Genomic DNA, 8,576 nt, shown 5'->3' on the forward strand with positions numbered 1-8,576 from the left:
CGTCGATCTAGGGGGTCCCGGCGAAGGCAACCATCTTGGTATACCAGAAAACGGTGATCCCCCTAGGCATGCGCCTCGCGTTGACATCCTTCGGGAGCTAGCTGTGGTCCCAGTCCCTGCGGGGGGTCAGGACGCACAGCTCGAGCAAATCCGCGAGATGCAGGCCAGGCTCGACGAGGGAGCAGGAACACTTGAGCCATTCCGCCAGGACATCGGGCGGGAATGGGCAGGCCAAGCTCCGGCCGGAGAAGCATGTCATCTACCCCAGGGCATCTAGCACCGCATCGTCGACGATGTCAGGGCAAGGCCACCACCGGCTTCCAGTGGGGTCGGCCAGAACCTGGCTGCAGCAGTGATACTTCTCCGCGCGATGCCGGAGCCATCAACCACCGAAGGGCGGCGTATCCAGGGAGAGCTCAAGAATCTCCTGGAGGATGTCGCGGTCCGACGGGCCGAAAGCTCTGCCTCCTGAAGGCAGGGATACCCCTCGGAGCATCACGCCGCGACTTCCCGATTCATGCGGGAAGCCTCGGTCCACACCGGGCGCACGCGCAACACAGCGCCTGCGGCCCCGGGTCGCCTCGGCAACGAGCACCACCACCGCAACCGTCGAACCCACCTCGACGAGAGGGTGCGCCGAGGCTACCACCCAGGCGTGGGGGACGCTACGACAGCGGGGAGGATCAGAGTCCCTCGCCCGAACCACCCGGTCCGCAGGCTTTCAGCCGGGCCATACGACGGGCGCCGTTCCCGACCCGGTTCCGAACCCCGACTACTATGACAAAGTACTCGGGGGAGACGAGGCCGGAACTATGGCTCGCGGACTACCGGCTGGCCTGCCAACTGGGTGGAACGAACGATGACAACCTCATCATCCGCAACCTCCCCCTGTTCCTCTCCGACACCGCTCGAGCCTGGTTGGAGCACTTGCCTCCGGGGCAGATCTCCAACTGGGACGATCTGGTCCAAGCCTTCGCCGACAACTTCCAGGGCACGTATGTGCGCCCTGGGAACTCCTGGGATCTCCGAAGCTGCCGCCAGCAGCCGGGAGAGTCTCTCCGGGACTACATCCGGCGATTCTCGAAGCAGCGCACCGAGCTGCCCAACGTCACCGACTCGGATGTCATCGGCGCGTTCCTCGCTGGCACCACCTGCCGTGACCTGGTGAGCAAGCTGGGTTGCAAGACCCCCACTAGGGCGGGCGAGCTGATGGACATCGCCACCAAGTTCGCCTCTGGCCAGGAGGCGGTTGAGGCCATCTTCCGGAAGGACAAGCAGCCCTAGGGTCGCCAGCCGGAAGATGCCCCCGAGGCGTCCACTCAGCGCGGCACCAAAAAGAAAGGCAAGAAGAAGTCGCAAGCAAAACGTGACGCCATCGACGCGGACCTTGTCGCCGCCGCTGAGTACAAGAACCCTCGGAAACCTCCCGGAGGCGCCAATCTCTTTGACAAGATGCTCAAGGAGCCGTGCCCTATCATCAGGGGCCCGTCAAGCACACCCTTGAGGAGTGCGCCATGCTTCAGCGCCACTTTCACAAGGCCGGGCCACCTGCGGAAGGTGGAGGGCCCACAACAACGATAAGAAGGAGGATCACAAGGCAGGGGAGTTCCCCGAGGTCCACGACTGCTTCATGATCTACGGTGGGCAAGTGGCGAACGCCTCGGCTCGGCACCGCAAGCAAGAGCGTCGGGAGGTCTGCTCGGTAAAGGTGGCAGCGCCAGTCTACCTAGACTGGTCCGACAAGCCCATCACCTTCGACCAGGGCGACCACCCCGACCACGTGCCGAGCCTGGGGAAATATCCACTCATTGTCGACCCCGTCATCAGCAACGTCAGGCTCACCAAGGTCCTCATGGACGGAGGCAGCAGCCTCAACATCATCTACGCCGAGACCCTCGGGCTCCTGCGGATCGATCTGTCCTCGGTCCGGGCAGGCGCGACGCCTTTTCACGGAATCATCCCCGGGAAACGCGTCCAGCCCCTTGGACAATTCGATCTGCCCGTCTGCTTCGGGACTCCCTCCAACTTCCGAAGGGAAACCCTCACGTTCGAGGTGGTCGGGTTCCGAGGAACCTACCACGCAGTACTGGGGAGGCCATGCTACGCCAAGTTCATGGTCGTCCCCAACTACACCTACCTCAAGCTCAAAATGTCGGGCCCCAACGGGGTCATCACCGTCGGCCCCACGTACCGACACGCGTACGAATGCGACGTGGAGTGCGTGGAGTACGCCGAGGCCCTCGCCAAATTCGAGGCCCTCATCGCCGACCTGGAGAGCCTCTTCAAGTAAGCGCCAGACGTAAAGCGCCATGCCGGCAATTTCGAGCCAGCAGAGACGGTCAAATCTGTCCCTCTCGACCCCAGCAACGACGCCTCCAAGCAGATCCGGATCGGCTCCGAGCTCGACCCCAAATAGGAAGCGGTGCTCGTCAACTTTCTCCGCGCAAACGCCGAAGTCTTTGCGTGGAGTCCCTCGGACATGCCTGGCATACCGAGGGAAGTCGCCGAGCACTCGCTGGATATCTGAGCTGGAGCCCGACCCGTGAAGCAGCCTCTGCGCCGATTCGACGAAGAAAAGCGCAGAGCCATAGGCGAGGAGATCCACAAGCTGATGGCAGCATGGTTCATCAAAGAGGTATTCCATCCTGAATGGCTTGCCAACCCTGTGCTTGTGAGAAAGAAAGGAGGGAAATGGCGGATGTGTGTAGACTACACTGGTCTGAACAAAGCATGTCCGAAAGTTCCCTATCCTCTGCCTCGCATCGATCAAATCGTGGATTCCACTAATGGGTGCGAAACCCTGTCTTTTCTCGATGCCTACTCAGGGTATCACCAAATCAGGATGAAAGAGTCCGACCAGCTCGTGACTTCTTTCATCACACCTTTCGGCATATACTGCTACGTTACTATGCCGTTTGGTTTGAGGAATGCGGGTGCGACATACCAAAGGTGCATGAACCACGTGTTCGGCCAACACATCGGTCGAACGATCGAGGCTTACGTCGATGACATCGTAGTCAAGACGAAGAAAGCCTCTGACCTCCTTTCCGACCTTGAAACGACATTCCGGTGTCTCAAGGCGAAAGGCGTAAAACTCAACCCCGAGAAGTGTGTCTTCGGAGTACCCCAAGGCATGCTCTTGGGGTTCATCGTCTCCGAGCAAGGCATCGAGGCCAACCCGGAGAAAATCGCGGCCATCACCAACATGGGGCCCATCAAGGACATGAAAGGCGTACAGAGGGTCATGGGATGCCTTGCGGCTCTGAGCCGCTTCATCTCGCGCCTCGGCGAAAGAGGCCTACCCCTGTACCGCCTCTTAAGAAAGGCCGAGTGCTTCACTTGGACCCTTGAGGCCGAGGAAGCCCTCAGGAACCTAAAGGCGCTCCTCACGAACGCGCCCATCTTGGTGCCCCCCGCTGCCGGAGAAGCCCTCTTGGTCTACGTCGCTGCTACCACTCAGGTGGTTAGCGCCGCGATCGTGGTTGAGAGACGAGAAGAAGGGCATACTCTGCGCGTCTAGAGGTCGGTCTACTTCATCAGTGAGGTACTGTCCGAGACCAAGATCCGCTACCCACAAATTCAGAAGCTGCTGTACGCGGTGATTCTGACGCGGCAGAAGTTGCGACACTACTTCAAGTCTCATCCGGTGACTGTGGTGTCATCCTTCCCCCTGGGGGAGATCATCCAGTGCCGAGAGGCCTCGGGTAGGATTGCAAAGTGGGCGGTGGAAATCATGGGCAAGACAATCTCGTTCGCCCCTCGGAAGGCCATCAAGTCCCAAGTCTTGGCGGACTTTGTGGCTGAATGGGTCGACACCCAACTCCCGGCAGCTCCGATCCAACCGGAACTCTGGACCATGTTTTTCGACGGGTCGCTGATGAAAACAGGGGCAGGCGTGGGCCTGCTCTTCATCTCACCCCTCGGGAAACACCTCCGCTACGTGCTGCGCCTCCATTTCCCGGCGTCCAACAACGTGGCCGAGTACGAGGCTCTGGTTAACGGGTTGTGCATCGCCATCGAGCTAGGGGTCCGACGCCTCGACGCTCGCGGCGACTCGCAGCTTGTCATCGACCAAGTCATGAAGAACTCCCACTGTCGCGACCTGAAGATGGAAGCCTACTGCGATGAGGTTCGGCGCCTGGAAGACAAGTTATACGGGCTCGAGCTCAACCACGTCGCCCGATGATACAACGAGACTGCGGACGAGCTGGCTAAGATAGCCTCGGGGCGAACAACGGTTCCCCCAGACGTCTTCTCCCGAGACCTACATCAACCCTCAGTCAAGACCGACGACACGCCCGAGCCCGAGAAGGCCTCGGCTCAGCCCGAGGCACCCTCGGCCCCCGAGGGTGAGGCACTGCGCGTCGAGGAAGAGCGGAGCGGGGTCACGCCTAATTGAAACTGGCAGACCCCGTACCTGCAATATCTCCACCGAGGAGAGTTGCCCCTCGACCGAGCCGAAGCTCGGCGATTGGCGCGACGCGCCAAGTCGTTCGTCTTGCTAGGGGACGGGAAGGAGCTCTACCACCGTAGCCCCTCAGGCATCCTCCAGCGATGCATATCCATCGCCGAAGGTCAGGAGCTCTTACAAGAAATACACTCGGGGGCTTGCGGTCATCACGCAGCGCCTTGAGCCCTTGTTGGAAACGCCTTCCGACAAGGTTTTGTACTGGCCGACCGCGGTGGCCGACGCCACTAGAATTGTCCGCACCTGCCAAGGGTGTCAATTCTACGCAAGGTAGACCCATCTGCCCGCTCAGGCTCTGCAGACAATACCCATCACCTGGTCGTTTGCTGTGTGGGGCCTGGACCTCGTCGGTCCCTTGCAGAAGGCACCTGGGGGCTACACGCACCTGCTGGTCGCCATCGACAAATTCTCCAAGTGGATCGAGGCCCGACCCCTAAACAGCATCAGGTCCGAACAGGCGGTGGCGTTCTTCACCAACATCATCCATCGCTTTGGGGTCCCGAACTCCATCATCACCGACAACGGCACCCAGTTCGCCGGCAGAAAGTTCCTGGACTTCTGCGAGGATCACCACATCCGGGTGGACTGGGCTGCCGTGGCTCACCCCATGACGAATGGGCAAGTAGAGCGTGCCAACGACATGATTCTGCAAGGACTCAAGCCACGGATCTACAACGACCTCAATAAGTTCGGCAAGCGATGAATGAACGAGCTCCCCTCGGTGGTCTGGAGTCTGAGGACAACGCCGAGCCGAGCCACGGGCTTCACACCGTTCTTTCTAGTCTATGGGGCCGAGGCCATCTTGCCCACAGACTTAGAATACGGTTCCCCGAGGGCGAGGGCCTACGACGACCAAAGCAATCGAGCTGACCGAGAAGACTCACTGGACCAGCTGGAAGAGGCTCGGGACATGGCCTTACTACACTCGACGCGGTATCAGCAGTCCCTGCGACGCTACCACGCCCGAGGGGTTCGGTCCCGAGACCTCCAAGTGGGCGACTTGGTGCTTCGGCTGCGACAAGACGCCCGAGGGCGGCACAAGCTCACGCCTCCCTGGGAAGGGCCGTTCGTCATTGCCAAGGTTCTGAAGCCTGGGACATACAAGCTGGCAAACAGTCAAGGCGAGGTCTACAGCAACGCTTGGAACATCCGACAGCTACGTCGCTTCTACCCTTACGATGCTTTCAAGTCGTTCGTACACCTCATTCACATACAAAGTCTAACCATCAAGGAAGGGTCAGCCTTGCCTCGGCAAAGCCCGACCCTCCCTCGGGGGCTAGAAGGGGGGAACCCCTTCTACGTCAAAATTTTCCTCAGAAAAGATCTTTTCTGCTAGAACGTCTTTCGTGCTTTTCGACTACTTCGAAAGTGGGATCCTGAAAAAGACGGAGTACACGTAAGCAACCAAGGATGACCGAGCCGAGGGACTCCTACGCCTCCGGGATACGGATACCTCACTCATCACCTTCTGTGATAAGTAACACACGCTCGGATAAGCGATTCCGCGGACCGAACAAGTCTTCACGCTCGAAAACTTTTCTGCTGAAACGATTTTTCGTGCCTTCTCGACTATATCGATAGCAGAATCCTACGGACGAGTAAGAGTACACGTAAGCGGCAAGGCCGACCGAGCCGAGGGACTCCAATGCCTCCAGGATACGGATACCTCACTCATCACCTTCCGTGAAAAGTAACTCTCGTTCGGACAAACAATTCTGTTATCGACAAATAAGTCCAGATACTCAAAACAAGAGGAAAAGAAACGCGGCTTTACAACACGACGACAGTATGTTTGGGCCTCGGCGGCCGCAGAAAACATACGCACACTACAAGATGAACCGATCCTGCAGGCTCAGACGTCGACGGAAGGGGAGCAGCAGCACCCTCGGTGTCAACTCCACCTTCGGCGAAGTCCGACCGAGCCTCGGACGGCAACGCGGTCGGAGGATCTCCACTCCAAAGGACGACGTCAGCACCGCGCCCGGGCCATCGCCGCCAGGGTCTTCTCCAGGAATCCGGCCCGAGTAGACGGCTCGGCCGGCCGCCCCAAAGCCTCAGCCAACTGTCCTCCGAGGACACCAGCCCGGCTCGTGGCCTCGGCAACTCGACTCTGGTGTCGGTCCCGCCAGTGGACGGCCCGGCCAGGCTCCGGCCGACGAAGTCTTCTTTTCGAGCCAACTCTGCCTCTGTCCACACTGACACCGCTGCCTCCGGCTTCGGCTCATCGAAGAGCGGCCGAGGGTTCCCTTAACTAAGCAAGAGAAGCCTCGGGCGGCAAGGCCGACCGAGCCGAGGGACTCCTACGCCTTCGGGATACGGATACCTCACTCGTCACCTTCGCACGAGGCAACTCGCACTTGGTTAAGCGGTTCAGTTAGCCGACAGGCGAGTCCTAGTGCTCGAAATGAGGAAAAACACGGCTCCGTGCCAAAAATACATACATGTTCAGGCCCTGACAGCCACAATGAACAGGCGCCGACACTCAAGGTGCCATTACAAATGGAACTCCGGTTCCACCTCCGCAGGTATGAACAACCCCCCACGATTGGAGGGCCTGCGGAGCAACAGAAGGCCGACGGATGGCTCGCCGCCGCCCGAAGAGCAGCAACGACAATGACTTCTGCTCCGAGCGGCCGAACAGCAGCAGCGATGACATCAGGGCGGATGCTGCTGCCACAAGGCCCTCGCCCACGTCCCCACTCGAGGGGCGAGGACGAGCAGAAGGTCGTAGAGACGGAGGTCGGTCCGTAGGCGACGCTGACGGCCTCGACGGCGGAGAAGCTTTCTCCAGCTGCCACCACGTCAGCACCAACGGCGGCGTCCGCCTGTCCACCAACGCCGCACCAGCGAGCGCGGGCCGCTACAAAGCGCACCGGGAGGTCTTCGCTCCCGTCCTCGCCACGAAAGCGAGGACAGAGGACGGAATGTTGCATCCTAGCTGGGCAGCAACAGTTCGCCTTCCCCGGCATGGCTGGAGGACGCCTCCTCCGCAGAGCTGGAGGATGGTTTCCACCACCAGAAGCTGGAAGAAGAGGTGGCCAGCCGACCCGTGCGGGAGGTAGAGCCCCAGCTCACCTCGCTCTCCTCCCCAGCAAGGATGATGAAGATCCTTGAAGCTGAGGGTGGGGCAGAGATCGCAGCCCGGCTTGCTTCTCCCCACCCAGGAGCTGGTGGTCACCGTCTTGGGTGACCACCGGCGAAGGGATGCAGCCGGGCTGCCTGATGAAAATCCTTGAAGTCGAACGATGGCTGAAAGGTACCAACTTCCGCGAAGTTGCGTTCCTCCAACGACGACGAGGCTGAAGAACTGCGGGCGCCCCCCATCCGGGGGCTTGGAAGGTGGAAAGACGTGATGCATGAGGGGAGCGCGAAGACATTGTTGCCTTTCGAGGGGGTCACCCTCCTTTTAAAGGCAACTCTCCCCACTTGCGTCCTCAGCCGTCGCGGGCTGAGTCTTCTCCAACGCGCTCCAAGGTCCTCCCCCTACGACACGGGGGCTGGGTCCCACGCGTCATGCAAGCTGGCCCAGGGCAGAAGAAGCCAAACTGCCGCGCGCGGTGCGCGCAACTGCCCAACGGTTACGAGCATTCCTTCACTTTCGCCCAGACCAGCGGGCGAAAGGGCGGACCGCCATGCAGGCGGCATGCAACCGCACCAAGGGGGCGCACCCTTTCGACTTCGACGCGTCCGGCATGGCGACCTGGGCCCACACGTCATGTAACCGGCGTGCCGGTTACTACGTGCAAGAAACTGCACCGCCACTTGCACCAGTACTGCGCCCTCTCGACTGCGGAACCGATACCGCGACTCGAGGCGACCCTGCGCATGACCCGACAGTGCCAACCGGGCACATCGGTCACGGGTCAGTCAGCCGAGGGAGAAGGCGCGACGGTCGATACGGCCAGAAATGGGCCGGCAGTAATGGCGGTGGCAGGCGGGCGGAAGCAGCGATCAAGTCGTCAGGCAAACTCACGTCCCCTCCTGGGACAGCGAGAGAACCCTCTCCCACGGCGCGAAGACGACGCACCCGTGTTCCGTTCCTCGAACGGCTCGCGCACGCGCAACGGCTGCCCCACGAACCACTCGTCCCGTCGCATTAACTCTGCGG

The sequence above is a fragment of the Zea mays genome, chromosome 3 (genome assembly GCF_902167145.1).
Source record: "Zea mays cultivar B73 chromosome 3, Zm-B73-REFERENCE-NAM-5.0, whole genome shotgun sequence".
Taxonomy (NCBI): domain Eukaryota; kingdom Viridiplantae; phylum Streptophyta; class Magnoliopsida; order Poales; family Poaceae; genus Zea; species Zea mays.